The following is a 14325-nucleotide window of genomic DNA, read 5'->3' as shown; positions in this document are numbered from 1 at the left end:
CTTTCTTTTCACTCTAATAGAATTCTATACAGTGGGTGCTTATAAAAAACATAAATTTATTTCTCACAGTTCTGAAGGTGTCTGGTAAGGGCCTACTTCCTGATCTGTAGATAGCTGTCCTTTCACTGTATCTCCCTATGGAAGAACAAGTGAGGGAGCTCCCTGGGGTCTCTTTTACCACAGCAGTAATTCCATTCCTGACAGCTCACCCTCATGACACCATCAATTCCCCAGATCCCTACCTTCAAATACTATCACTTTAGAGATTAGTTTTCAACAAGTGAATCTTGGAAGGACACAAGCAAGACCCAATCAAAAAGCTATTACAAGATGCAAATTATTATATATAAAAAAGATAAACAACAAGGTCCTACTCTACAGTACAGGGAACTATATTCAGTATCCTGTGATAAACTATAATGGAAAAGAATATGAAAAAGGATGTATACATATTGTATAATTGAATCACATTGCTGAACACTAGAAAATCACACAACTTTGTAAGCCAACTATATTTCAATAAACTAAAATTTTAGAAGAAGCTATTATAGACATATGAGAATACAATAGATGGTATTATAAGAATAGATAATATATAGATGGTATTATAAGAATACCATCTTTAATAAGATACTGCTCATCCTTTTCTTTTGGAGAAGGAAATGGCAACCCACTCCAGTATTCTTGCCTAGAGAATCCTGTGGACAGAGGAGCCTGGGGGCTGCTGTCCATAGGGTCTCACAGAGTCGGACATGACTAAAGCGACTTCAGTTCAGTTCAGTTCAGTTCAGTCACTCAGTCATGTCCGACTCTGTGCAAACCCATGAATCGCAGCATGCCAGGCCTCCTTGTCCATCACCAGTTCCCAGAGTTCACTCAGACTCATGTCCATTGAGTTGGTGATGCCATCCAGCCATCTCATCCTCTGTCGTCCCTTTCTCCTCCTGCCTTCAATCTTTCCCAGCATCAGAGTCTTTTCAAATGAGTCAGTTCTTCACATCAGGTGGCCAAAGTATTGGAGTTTCAGCTTCAACATCAGTCCTTCCAATGAATACTCAGTACTGATCTCCTTTAGGATGGACTGGTAGGGTCTCCTTGCAGTCCAGTTCAGTTCAGTTCAGTGGATCAGTCATGTCCAACTCTTTGCGATCCCATGAACCACAGCATGCCAGGCCTCCCTGTCCATCACCAACTCCCAGAGTCCACCCAAACCCATGTCCATTGAGTTGGTGATGACATCCAACCATCTCATCCTCTGTCATCCCCTTCTCCTCCTGCCATCAATCTTTCCCAGCATCAGGGTCTTTTCAAACGAGTCAGCTCTTCGCATCAGGTGGCCAAAGTATTGGAGTTTCAGCTGCAACATCGATCTCCTTTAGGATGGACTGGTTGGATCTCCTTGCAGTCCAAGGGACCCTCAAGAGTCTTTTCCAACACCACACTTCAAAATCATCAATTCTTTGATGCTCAGCTTTCTTTATAGACAGTAAAAGAATTTAATAAAATGTCTAAGTTAAAAATTAATATAAAATTATTCCAGTTACAGCTTTGATAGACATTCTTATATTAAACCAAACCATAGAAAACAAACAAAACCATACAAAAGCAAACAAAACCATAGAAAATTTGGATAAAATGAAAAGTACATGTTTGAAAGCATGAAGAACTATCAAGTCACTAGAACTTGAGAGGTGAAGTTCTACAAGAGGCAAGAAGGGTGTTGAGATAAACCCCAAATTTTGCTCCATTATTCCTCTGAATGCATTTGCTGGTTCACAAGCAGTTTAGAGTTTCATGTCTGAGAATCAAGCACAAAGGGATGGCTCTGAGGCTGGAAGCTGAACAAAACTTTCTGTGGTCTTGCAAGACTGAAGGAAAAAACCTGGAATTCAACAAAACAACTAAGACTTGAAAACACAAGATCATCAGGGGGAATGGAAGTGTATTAATATTAAAATGAACCCAACGTTCAGCGATGCAGTTAACCTCTAGGAATCTGCTCATTTGTAAATAATATGGAGATGAGAACATAAGAAGCCAAGCAGAAAGTGGCAACCAGGATCCTGTATCAGTTTGCTTGGGCTCCCAAAAAATAAAGGACCTCAGACTAGGTGGCTTAAACAATAGAAATTTATCTTCTCACCATTCTGAAGTTAGGAAGTCCAAGATCAAGGAGGGTATTAGCAGAGCTGGTTTCTTCTCTGGTCTCTCTCTTTGTCTGGTAGATGGCCATTTTCTATCCGTGTTTTCACATGGTCTTCCCTGCGTGCATGGCTCTGTCCTAATCTCATTTTATAAGGACAGCAGTCATATTGGACTAGGGTTCAATGTAATGACTTCGTTTTTAACATAATTACCTTCTTAAAGGGTTTATCTCCTTCATCTCCCAGTAGAGTCTCCTTCTGAGGTACTAGTGTTTAGGATCCCAATATATGATTTTAGGAAGGATACAGTGGAGCCCATAACAGGGCCTAAGAAGTAGAGAAAAACTTTAGGCAGTTCACTGACGATAGAGAGACAAAAATTGGGCCTCAAGGCCCATAAATGGAAGGAACTCTAATAAACATGCTCGACAGTTAGTTAGGTCCCCTGAGAGGTTACGTCTTAAAGCCAAATTGGAAATGGATTAGTCTTCACAGTGGAATCCATCTTTGAATCAGCTCAGTCCTAGGCTGGACTGAAGCAAATTGCCTGTCAGAAGCAACTGCAAATCTTCTCTGAAGGAATGGACAGAATTTAGACCCTCAAATTATTTCTAACATTTTTTCATATGCAAGTCTTATCACTCAATAAAAAATTATAACATATATCAGGAAATAGAGACAAATAGCTGAAAATCAAGAGGAAAAGAAATAGAAGAAATATTGAAGATCCAGAGTTACTATTCTAGATAAACTATACATTTTATTTTAGTTGTTCAATCATGTCTGACTCTTTTCAACCCCATGGACTGTTTTGCAACCTCCAGCTTCCTCTGTCCATGGGATTCTCCAGGCAAGAATACTGGAGCGAGTTGCCATTTCCTTCTCCAGGGGATCTTCCTGACCCAGGAATAGAACCCAGGTTTCCTGCATTGCAGATAGATTCTTTACTGTCTGAGCCATCAAGGAAGCCCAACATACATTATACTGGTTTTCAGAAGGGCTTCAAAGATATCAAATATATCTGCAAGTAAATTAACCACCTATTGAAACAAAGCCTAACAATTCCTTAAAGAAGACAATAAAAGAAAAACACTCAACAATGCAAACCAGACAATAACCTGTGTTTAATACAAAATTAGTGGCCATGCCAAGAAAAACAAAAATTTGACCATAAACAAGGTGTTTTAGAAAGACACATGTTCAGAAACGATAAAGATGATGGAACTAGCAAATAAGAGTGTTAAAATAGCTATTGTAAGCTACTCTGAGGGCTTCTCTGGTGGCTCAGTAGTAAAGAATCCGCCTGCCAGTGCAGAAGATTCAGGTTCAATCCCTGGGTGGGAATGATCCCCTGGAGAAGGAAATAGCAACCCACTCCAGAATTTTTGCCTGGGAAATCACAGAGACAGAGGAGCATGGTGGGCTACAGTCCATGGGGTTGCAGCAGAGGCAGACACAACTTAGTAACTAAACAACAACACTATATTGAAGTATTTAAAGCAAAACACACACACAGTAAGAAAAGAAATTTTATGAAGTCTGAAGACAGTTTCAAAGATAGGAGAAAGCTGATAAGTTGTAGGAAACCAATGATGAAGAAAAAAATCTTAAAAAAGCAGCTAGGAAAAAATTATTTGAGAAACAAAGGAACAAAAACAAAAATAATTGAACTTATTATTATAACTATGTAAACTGGAAGATAATTAAACAACATTTTTAAACTACTAAAAGAAAAAAGAAAACATGTCAATATAGAGTTCTACAATCAGTAAAAAATATCATTCAAAATGAAGATAAAATAAACATAGTATAGTTAAAGACATACATGTTGTTGAAAGTATTTATCACCAGGATATCTGTATTAAAAGAAATGTTAAGCTTTCAGACAGAAGAAAAATAATACCAGGTAGGAAGTTGGATCTACAGAAAAGAATGAAGAAAAGAATAAATGATAAAGATATGGATAAATATAAAATTTTATCTCATTTTAAAAATTTATTTAAAAGATGTCTATTTAAGGTAAAAGTCATAATAATGTATTGTGGAATTTGTAACATCCAGAAGTAAAGTGCATGGCAACAATAAGATAAAAGAGCACAGGCAAATGGAAGTATACTGTTGTTTCTTACATTACATGTGAAGTGGTATATTATTTGACAGAAAAGTGTTAGAAGTTACAGATGCATGTTTCAAACCTGGAGCACCCATCACGGCAATAAAGTTAACAATGAAGAGATACTGGAATTTGAAAAATACTCAAATCAAAAGAAGTCAGGAATGAAAAAAAAAAAAGGTAAAGATGGAAATGTCCAGATCGAATAAACATGAAAGTAACGCAAACTTCACTTGTAAATTTATTTAAAAAAAATTTTTTTTAATTCAGCTGCAATGAGAAGTAATTTTTAACTTCAGTTTGGCAAAAAAAAAAAAAAGTCTGCTAACACTATCGTCACTGAGATGTGGGGAAACAACCACTCATGCATTGTTAGTAGGCAGGTAAACAGGTACAACCTTACGAAGCTCAGTCAGCAACATTTCTAAGGATTAGAGATGCACATAGTATTTGATCCAGGAACATTGCTTATAGATATTTATGCTACAGGTAGCTTTGTTTATCCATGAATATGCAAAAATATGCAATAATATTAACTGCAAAATTATTTCTAATAAAAATTAGATTGGAAGCAATCTAAATGACCATCAAAAGGAGAATGGCTGGATAGGAGTAAAACTATGAACATACATACAAATAAACTATTATATACAGTAATCCACCCAAGTAATTCCACAGACTATCTCCCTAGTTAATATGTTCCTAACAAAACAACTCTTGGGTTTTAATAACCAAACCTCAGAGATGTTTGTATCTTCCAATACAATATTTTCTAGCCAGAGTTTATATAGGAACATTTAATATTTACCTCATAAAACATTATATATTTTTTACCAAAATGACAAGCAGGGAAAGCCTCCAGTACTGTGAGATAGTAAATTTCTGTTATGTTATCCACTTTGTGGTATTTTATTACATCAAAGTAACACAGCAAGGTATTACCAGAAAGAGTGGTGCTTGGAAAAGAACTGATCAATGTATAAGCAGGAATAAAAGAGAATATGTTCAGAAATTTGAGGATTTACAGGGTTAGAGAAAGCAATTGCTTTTTTATACCAAATGGTAAAAATATGCAACTTAGCAATAAATGCTGGTTAAAACTCACACTCAAGGGAAGGCGCAAACCAAAGGTATGGCCATCATATTCTTTGTTAACTTTGCTGAATACGTGACGATGTCTCATGGAAAAACTGTGATGGATGCCCACTCAGTCTTTTCAGTGATAGGAAATGGCTTACAAAAAAGAGATTCAGGGCACGATCTCTCACATCTGAAGAGTGGGGAGACAGCTCAAAGAATGCTCAGCTCTTCTCCCTCCCATAACCCAGACTCAGAGAACATCAAAACCTTCAACAAAGGGGTTATCTGTTAAATAATAGCAACAAGAAAGAGAAAGGCTGGTATTATTACATGTAGCATAAACTTCAGTGGCAGTATTTTTATCCAAGGAGTTAAAATAAGTTCACCAGGAGGGCTTTGTTTTGTCTGCAATTGCATTCCCATCACCTAACCCAGAACACCTAGACTAGTAGCTGCTCACCAAATATTTGCTGATTCCAAGAATAAGTAATGAAAAGGCAGCCAGAAGAATAAAGGTATTTTCTCTGCTTGCTTCTCCTAGTCCCATGATGAGGAGGGAGGGGGAAAATGGGAAGCCCACTTGAGCAGTATTCTCAGAAAGAACTGAATTCAGTGACAGTAAAAAGGTGGTGTGTGTGAGCTAAGTCGTGTCTGACTCTTTGTGACCATATGAACTGTAGCCCACCAAGCTCCTCTGTCCATGGGATTCTCCAGGTAAGAATACTGGAGTGGGTTGCTATGCCCTCCTCCAGGGGATCTTCCTGACCCAAGGATTAAACCTGAGTCTCTTACATCTCCTGCACCTAAGAAGCCCATAAAAAAGAGGGAGCTTTTATTTGAGAAGTTTGTCTAAGATTATGTAAAGGTTCTTTGACCTTAGCCACTAATAGGCAGCCTTGCCATTATCATTTCCTCCCTAGTTTACTTCTCCCAGAACTAGTCCAGATCTCTTGTGAAGCTCACAAACTTCTTTAATCCCAACTCTAATTCACTTCATTACTGAGAGGACTGAAATTATTCAACATAAGTGTTCTCAATGAATCCTGTTATCATCTAAGCCCCTAAATTGGGACTCTCCCATTTCCATACCACAGATGAGGACATGGCCCCATTTTTCTAAAGCCAGCATAGCTGTATTTTTATTTATCTGCAAAGAGGACATTTTTGCTCTTTTTGCCCTTCACATTCATGTAAAATGTCTGTTCCTTTCTGAATTTAAATTAATGCCTTGCATCTCCCCATCCTCTGCTCCTTCAGACTAAGAAAGCTTTCTCAAGATCTTAAAGTATTTCCAGATATAGAAAATTCTTCTTTTTGGTTCTGGCTGTTGTTAGATTAAAACTATCCATATGAACTACAATTACATATTGCATCTAGGAAAGGGAACAGAAGCACTAGATCTTAGTTAAAATCATTCTTCAACTGGGGCCAAAGCTGGAAATGCTTCTGAAGGTTCATCTTTCACCCCCTCTATTTGCAAACATTCTTGTTCACATTTACTTTCTCAATATGTACCTTTATTAAGACAGATCTAATCACATCCCAGTTCAGCTCAAGCCATGAGAGTACTCCAACAAATAATATTTCTAATCACATCCCAGTTCAGCTCAAGCCATGAGAGTACTCCAAAAAATAATATTTTCTATAATGTCCTCATGCTGCTGCTGCTGCTGCTGCTGCTAAGTTGCTTCAGTCGTGTCCGACTCTGTGTGACCCCATAGATGGCAGCCAACCAGGCTCCCCCACCCCTGGGATTCTTCAGGCAAGAACACTGGAGTAGGTTGCCATTTCCTTCCCCAATACATGAAAGTGAAAAGTGAAAGTGAAAGTGAAGTCGTGTCCGACTCTTCAAGACCCCATGGACTGCAGCCTACCAGGCTCCTCCGCCCATGGGATTTTCCAGGCAAGAGTACTGGAGTGGGGTGCCATTGCCTTCTCCGGTCCTCATGCTAACTATCGTATATTCACCCAGATGCCACCTGATCATATCCATCCCATAGGTAGCTAGGTGCAGTGAGTTTAAGCCTGCAGTTCTAGTCTGAGTTCTCCCCAAGATTTCTTCAAATCACTAAGAGTTCTTATGGTCTCTTCTGCTCAGTTCTCCATTATGTCAATTCAGAAGTGAAATTCAGTCTCTTCATTAATTCCCATAGAAAAGCCTCCATTCACATAAAATACAGCTTAGCTGAATACAGAAGGACCACAAGGAAGGATCATAGCCTGTACCCAGAGCAAACAGCTTCACATCAACCACTCTTCTTCACCGGGGTCCTTTCTAGTAATCCCACCACCAGGGATTCCCCAGTTGGTTCTTTACATAATCAGCACTTCGCTTCATGTCTTTCTGTAAATTCCCCTCTATTCTTACTCTTTTCCCTCTCCAGAAAGCTCAGACCCTGGTGGTTTCACTTTTCCCCTCCAAGGTATTTTTTCCAGACAGATACTGCTTCTTCCATAAGAGGAATTCCGATATAAACTGTTAAATTTAGATTAGAATCTAAGTTAATTTCTGGAGATAATTTAATAATTCTAGTCTTGTTTCTTTTGTTCTTTGACTGAGGAAACAGAGGCCTAGGAATCTTAAGTGCTGTGCTTACTTTAGCTCTTACAACACTATTTACAGAGACCATCTGATTCAGAAACATGTGGGTGGTTTTTATAAAAAATACTAAATTTGAAGCTGCACCTTCCATCTGCTAAACCAGGATCTACTGAACAGCTCCCCAAATAACTTTTAGGCACACAAAGTCACTGCCTTTTAGTTATAATTTAAGGACTGGGCAGGGGAGGGGGGTACAAAAAAATACTAAAGCTGTTACAAATTTAATTAAATCTGAGCTGTAAGAATGACAGTTTGGTTTCACGCAGCACCTGAAAAGACCTTAGACAGTTTTGACACAGGACAAAGTAAATACTAGTGTCACTTTAGTGGAAGTAACAGCAGACTAGGAGTCAAAGCTAATGTGTAACCTTGAGCAAGTTACTTAACATCTCTGGACCTCAGGTTCCTAGGGGAAAATACTGTTTTCCCTACTTAACTCCAAGGACTATTTGAAGGGTAAAATGAGATCATGTATGTGAAAACACTTGTAGAAGGAGGAGAAAATAAATAGCTCTCTACAACCACTAGGTATTATTTCAAAGTCCTACTTGGGCCTGGAAAACATCAATCTTCTGCCTGTTACCAGTGTGCTAGTAATACAGGCTATGGAGTTTCTCAAGAAGCCCGTAGGATCCAAGTTAGGCAGCTCATTGCTCAGGCTGAGTAGCCAGAGAGGGGAATTCTTGATTCAAAGCAGCATCTGTTAGTGATTAAGGTTTCAGAGGCATGTGCCTGAACTGAAGGCAATGCTACAGAATTGGTCATAGCAGCAGTCCCAGTTGTAAAACAGATTCCATCCTTAAAGTGGATATGAAAGGTAAACATGAAAGCACTATTCTGCAATCACATGAAACAAAAATGATGCTTGTTTAACATCCCTCACAGCACACGTGCAAGCACACACAACGGGAAACAACAACAGCCAGAGGCTTATGGGAAAGAAACAGATTCCCTCAAGCCACAGCCACCACCGTCAAACTCAGAAGAGCTCACTTGCAGTCTAACAATTGCACATAATGTTTGCAAAGTGGGTATCTCTGGCATTCACTCTCTGATGCTCTCTTCCTTGAAAACTCAAGTTTGATTAAATTGGATCCTTGGCAAAAAAAAAAAGAATCCCCATATCCAAAAATCACTATAAATTCTGTCTGTGTCAGAGATCTGACTATAGTTAACATGACCATGGTTACTGTGAGTTAGAAGACAGGATGGACTTTGAACAAAGTCCAAAGATCTGGTCCTGGTGTGAAGAGTGATCTTAGGACTTCTAGGTAGGCTGGGTGAGAAATTCTGAGAGTGTTTGGGATGGCGGTAGAATGAGACCCCAAGGTTTTCATTAACATTATTTTAGGAAAGTGTGCACTATCTATAAAAGTGGATGTAGGTGTGTGCTTGAGTTGAACTTAGAAAGCTTAAGAGAGAGGGCTGTTAAAAAATTTAAAGAAAAAGTCAAGATGAGCAGTTTAAGGTGGGTCAGAATTTACTGTTCAAGCTATAAATTTCAGTTGAAAGTACATGAATAAGAAACATGATGTCCCACACCAGGGGAGAGTCCTGGTTTTTATGGGGAACACCTTGAACATACCCAGGAAGTCAGCAACTTGGATGACCTGGCTGGCTTAAGTTTAGCCTTTCTGGAAGCACTTGCGAAAAAGAAGGGAGAGCTGTACCCAAGGCCAAAGCAAGTGACCAATAAGAAAACAGAATAAGAAGCAAAAAACTGGGACTTCCCTGGTGGTCTAGCAGTTACTACCTCACCTTCCAATGCAGGTGGTGTGGGTTCGATCACTGGTCAGGAAGCTAAGATCCCACAGGCCTCTCACCCAAAAAAGCCAAAACATAAAACAGAAGCAATATTGTAACAAATTTGATAAAGACTTTGAAAAACTTGTCTACATTAGAAAAATCTTAAAGAAAAATAAAGAGTATGTTTATTTAAAAAAAAAAGAGGAAGAAGAAGAAGAAGAAGCACCAAAAGCTGACTGTATGAGAGATGGATCTAAGGACAATCTTAATATAAGAAAACTGTTCCAGGAAGGCAGAGCACGGGGCCTATGGGCCAGTCACCAAGGCCAAAGAAAAAACAGAGGTGAACCATAGCCATCTATTTGGTTAGAAGTTTGTTTGTTGGTTTGTCTAATTGCTTATTTTCCATCAGAAAATGAATGGTCACCTTGTAAACTAAATTTGCCCATAAACCACTTGAATCTATCTTATAGAAACTGTTTCTTTAGGTCATGAAACAGGCTAAGAAACTAAATTGTGGGATGCAGCAGAAAGGTCATTTAACCAGGACTGAAATACCTGGGCTCTAGTCCAAGTTATGCCAATCACTGGCTGAGGTGGTGTCTCAGGTGGGGCATTTAGCCCATGCATCTTCTGGAAGCCTGCCATGGCAGGGCTAGGAGGGCAGCAGGAGGGAGTAAAGAGAGATGGAAAGATGATCTCCAAGGTCCCATCCAGTGAAAACAGTCATGGTTCCAGTTAGCGTATAAAATAATTGAGGAAGTCTGGAAGGCTATATATCAAAACATTACTAGAATCTACCTCAAGAGAATGGGATTAGGGCAGAGGCAGAGAGACAAAAGAAAACAATTAAGGAACCCTTTCAGTGGGGAAAAAATGCAAAGGGAGAGGGGATTATAAGTGAAATATTAAACAGGAAAATTTCCAGTTAGCATATAAAATAATAAAGTCTGGAAGGCTATATATCAAAACATCACTAGTAGTCAGAGCATAAGCACGAATTAGAAGGAGCAAAGGCACTTGGGGGAGCTGACAAAGTGATTATTTTATTTCCCTGCTTTCTCCCCTGCCCGTCTTGGAAAAGCTCATGGTAGAGCCATTGGAAGCCTGTCAATCCCATCTAACTCCTCTTCATCCTCTGGGGCCCGACCCTCCTTGCCCACTAATGAGGGAAGGGGACATGGGAGGGAATTGCCTGGGAATGTGCTCTGATGCCTCCTTTGCAATACACCATCTGATTTTCTGGCACCATGTGAAGAAAGCTGAGCTTGGATCTTACCCCACACTGATAGTGCTGCTTACCCTGGAGATTTCAGCATCATCAGTGTGGCTTCTTATATCATCCTGGCTTCCCTCTTTCTCACTATCAACTTCAGGGTCTACAAGTTTGTGATCCAAGCTGTACAAAATTCTAAAGGCCATGCAATAGAGCTATCTTCAGAAGTTTTCCATAATTATGAGAGTAACCCCATCAACATGGTCAACATGGTCCCAAAACTCATCATGTGTGTCTTTTCTGGTGAAAGATCTGGCTGTGTTCATGTGGCTAATGACCAACATTGGCTTAGCTCCAATGAGATTGCCCTCCTGATCTTTGCCTAACTGTAAATTTTCAGTATTCCAATGAAAAGTGCAAATCCCAGTCTGACTACTATGTTATGACCAAGCCAGATGTTGAAGGCCCCAGGCAATTCTCTCTGGCATTTCAAAGAAAAAAAAAAAAAGCAGCACATGGAAATTAAAAATCCAACAGTTACCAAAACACCATTGAAGAGTTATAACCCTGCTCTTGTGCCATGAAGGAATATGTCCAGTGTTCAAACTTTTTTTCATCTGGTGTTTTCTCACCTTCTTTCACTTACCCAAGTACTGGGTTTTAAACCAATGTCTTACAAGAGTTTTGTGCTTATTTTCAGTTTAAGGAATCATGATTACAAAAAAATTGATTTGGGGGTGGGAGTGGAATAATGACTATGGAGTTAACTTTTATATATTCCTCAGACTATTCTTACCCTCCTCTGACCTCATAACCCTGTTTCATAATGTGAGCAGCTACTAGTGTTATTGTCTGTCTTCTCCCGCCTCACCGGTACAAAACTTTCAATTCTGTTAATAGCTCATAGGTGATACTGATAGTCACTGAATCCTAGAATTATTGTTATTGTTGTTTAGTCACCAAGTCATGTATGATTCTTTGTGGCCTCATGGACTGTAGGCAACCAGGCTCCTTTGTCCATGGGATTTCCTAGGTAAGAATACTGGAGTGGGTGGCCATTTCCTTCTCCAGGGGATCTTCGTGACCCAGGGATCATACCCACGTCTCCTGCATTGGCAGGCAGATTCTTTACCACTGAGCCACCAGGGAAGCCTGAATCCTAAAATATCATCTGATAAATGAGATCAGAAGCAGAAAGTTGGCCCACTGAGCTGACCACCACTCCCTCTCTGCTCCTGCTTATGAAATTAAAAGCCCCACCATTTGGGAAGGTGGTTTCTATTTCATTTCACCTGGACATGAGTTCTGAGCTTGAGCATGAGAAAAGTGCTTCCTACCTTCTTAAATACCTGCCTCAAGCTTAATAGACAAGGCTATGCTTTATTTGTGAGCTGCTGGCTCAGAGGTTAAAGCATCTGCCTGTAATGCAGGAGACCCAGGTTCAATCCCTGGGTTGGGAAGATCCCCTGGAGAAGGAAATGGCAACTCACTCCAGTACTCTAGCCTGGAGAATCCCATGGAGGAAAGAGCCTGGTAGGCTACAGGTGCTTTATTTGGGAAATTAAATGTATATAATTTCTATAAAAATAATATTAGCAGTTGCCTCTGGGTACATGAACACACACAGAGTTCAGTTCAGTTCAGTCACTCAGTCGTGTCTGACTCTTTGCAGCTGCATGGACTGCAGCATGCCAGGCCTCCCTGTCCATCACTAACTCCCAGAGCTTGCTCAGACTCATAACCATAGAGTTGGTGATGCCATCCAATCATCTCATCCTCTGTCGTCCCCTTCTCCTTCTGCCTTCAATCTGTCCCAGCATCAGGATCTTTTCCAATGAGTCAGTTCTTCACATCAGGTAGCCAAAGTATTGGAGTTTCACCTTCAGCATCAGTCCTTCCAATGAATATTCAGGATTGATTTCCTCTAGGATTGACTGGTTTGATCTCCTTGCAGTCCAAGGGACTCTCAATAGACTTCTCCAATTCCATAGTTCAAAAGCATCAGTTCTTCGGTGCTCAGCTTTCTTTATGGTCCAACTCTCACACAATTCATTGTAAGTTATTTGAGAGAGTATATATGAATAAGTGATTGTAGTCAGGTGATTCATGATTTGGAAAAGAGCTTGAATATATTGGGGGCAGGAGGAGAAGGGGACCACAGAGGATGAGATGGCTGGATGGTATCACTGACTCGATGGACGTGAGTTTGAGTGAATTCCAGGAGTTGGTGATGGACAGGGAGGCCTGGCGTGCTGCAATTCATGGGGTCGCAAAGAATCAGACACGACTGAGCGACTGAACTGAACTGAACAATTAATGGAGCAGAATTTCTAGATGCTCTGTCCCTGATAAAGAAAAAATACCTACAAACTGAGATTTATGTTCTACCACATTTTAAAACTACTTAAAAATGGTTTAAACACTATCACCATGAATACTATGGAAAGAAGTCTTATATTTGGGCTAATCATTGCCCTCTGGTCATCAAAACTCACTTACAAGGGTCAGTGGTCTCCATCAGTTGGTACTGTAACTGACTGTTCTCCCCAACATCAACACAAATATCTGATGTTTTTATGGAATGAAAGTGAAATGAAAAGATGCAGAAAAATGGTGGAGTAAAGCTAATAAAATAAGTAACTATACTCTCAGTCTCTTTGAGTTGATGATACTCTTAGACCTAGTTTGAAACTTCATCTATCTTTAAAGCCCAATGGATGAGACTAAATAGAAAAAGACAAGGTCAGCATTCTGGTCCACACCAACACTAATTCTGAGTCCAAGATATCATATGTGGTTCATTAAGGGACATGTAATTTAAAGATATGAATCCCTAAGCTTATCAAGTCTAGAACAACAATAATTAAATACATGTTCTGATAACACTAAATGGAAAAAAATCTCATGAAGCCCATGTAGCCAAGCACTGTCCTAATCTAACTTTGTTTTCCTTTCAACAGGGTTACAGAACCCACAGAGGCAGAAATGAATGGGTTTTGTATAACCCTGGCCTTCTCTTAGAGCCTAATTATTTGTTCTCAGAAACTCAAACCACTTCACTATACCCAAACAGGCCAGAAAGTTTGCAGGTAGAGCTGAGCCAAAGAGTCTGGTTTGGTTATATTAGCCAAAACATGAGTCGACCCATTTGAGATGACTAGACACAAAGGCAAAAGAAAATACAAAAATTTATATAGATGTGTGTCTGTGTGTGTCTTGCTGTGTGTCATGTTTTTGCGAATGCTCACTGGAGTTGACAGGGAGTAATGATAGAGTATTTTCACTGGATTGTCTTTTCCTTGGCTCATCTTTACTTTTGGAGGTAGAGCAGCAATGCTAGATCCTGACTGATTTTAATCTGCTTACCTCATTTCTTGACAAGCAGGACGAGAAATTACAGTACTCTTTGTTATTACTGCAGCTG

The 14325-nt window shown here is 39.6% G+C and overlaps 1 pseudogene; it reads left to right on the top strand.

Annotated features, from left to right (window-relative positions):
- The first annotated feature begins 10865 nt into the window (after positions 1-10865).
- On the top strand, positions 10866-13922 carry LOC138078701 (reticulon-3 pseudogene; annotated as a pseudogene).
- Positions 13923-14325: the final 403 nt, after the last annotated feature.

The sequence above is a fragment of the Capricornis sumatraensis genome, chromosome 4 (assembly GCF_032405125.1).
Source record: "Capricornis sumatraensis isolate serow.1 chromosome 4, serow.2, whole genome shotgun sequence".
Taxonomy (NCBI): domain Eukaryota; kingdom Metazoa; phylum Chordata; class Mammalia; order Artiodactyla; family Bovidae; genus Capricornis; species Capricornis sumatraensis.
Note: the sequence above shows the minus strand (reverse complement) of the source record. Positions and strands in the feature narration are given on the sequence as shown.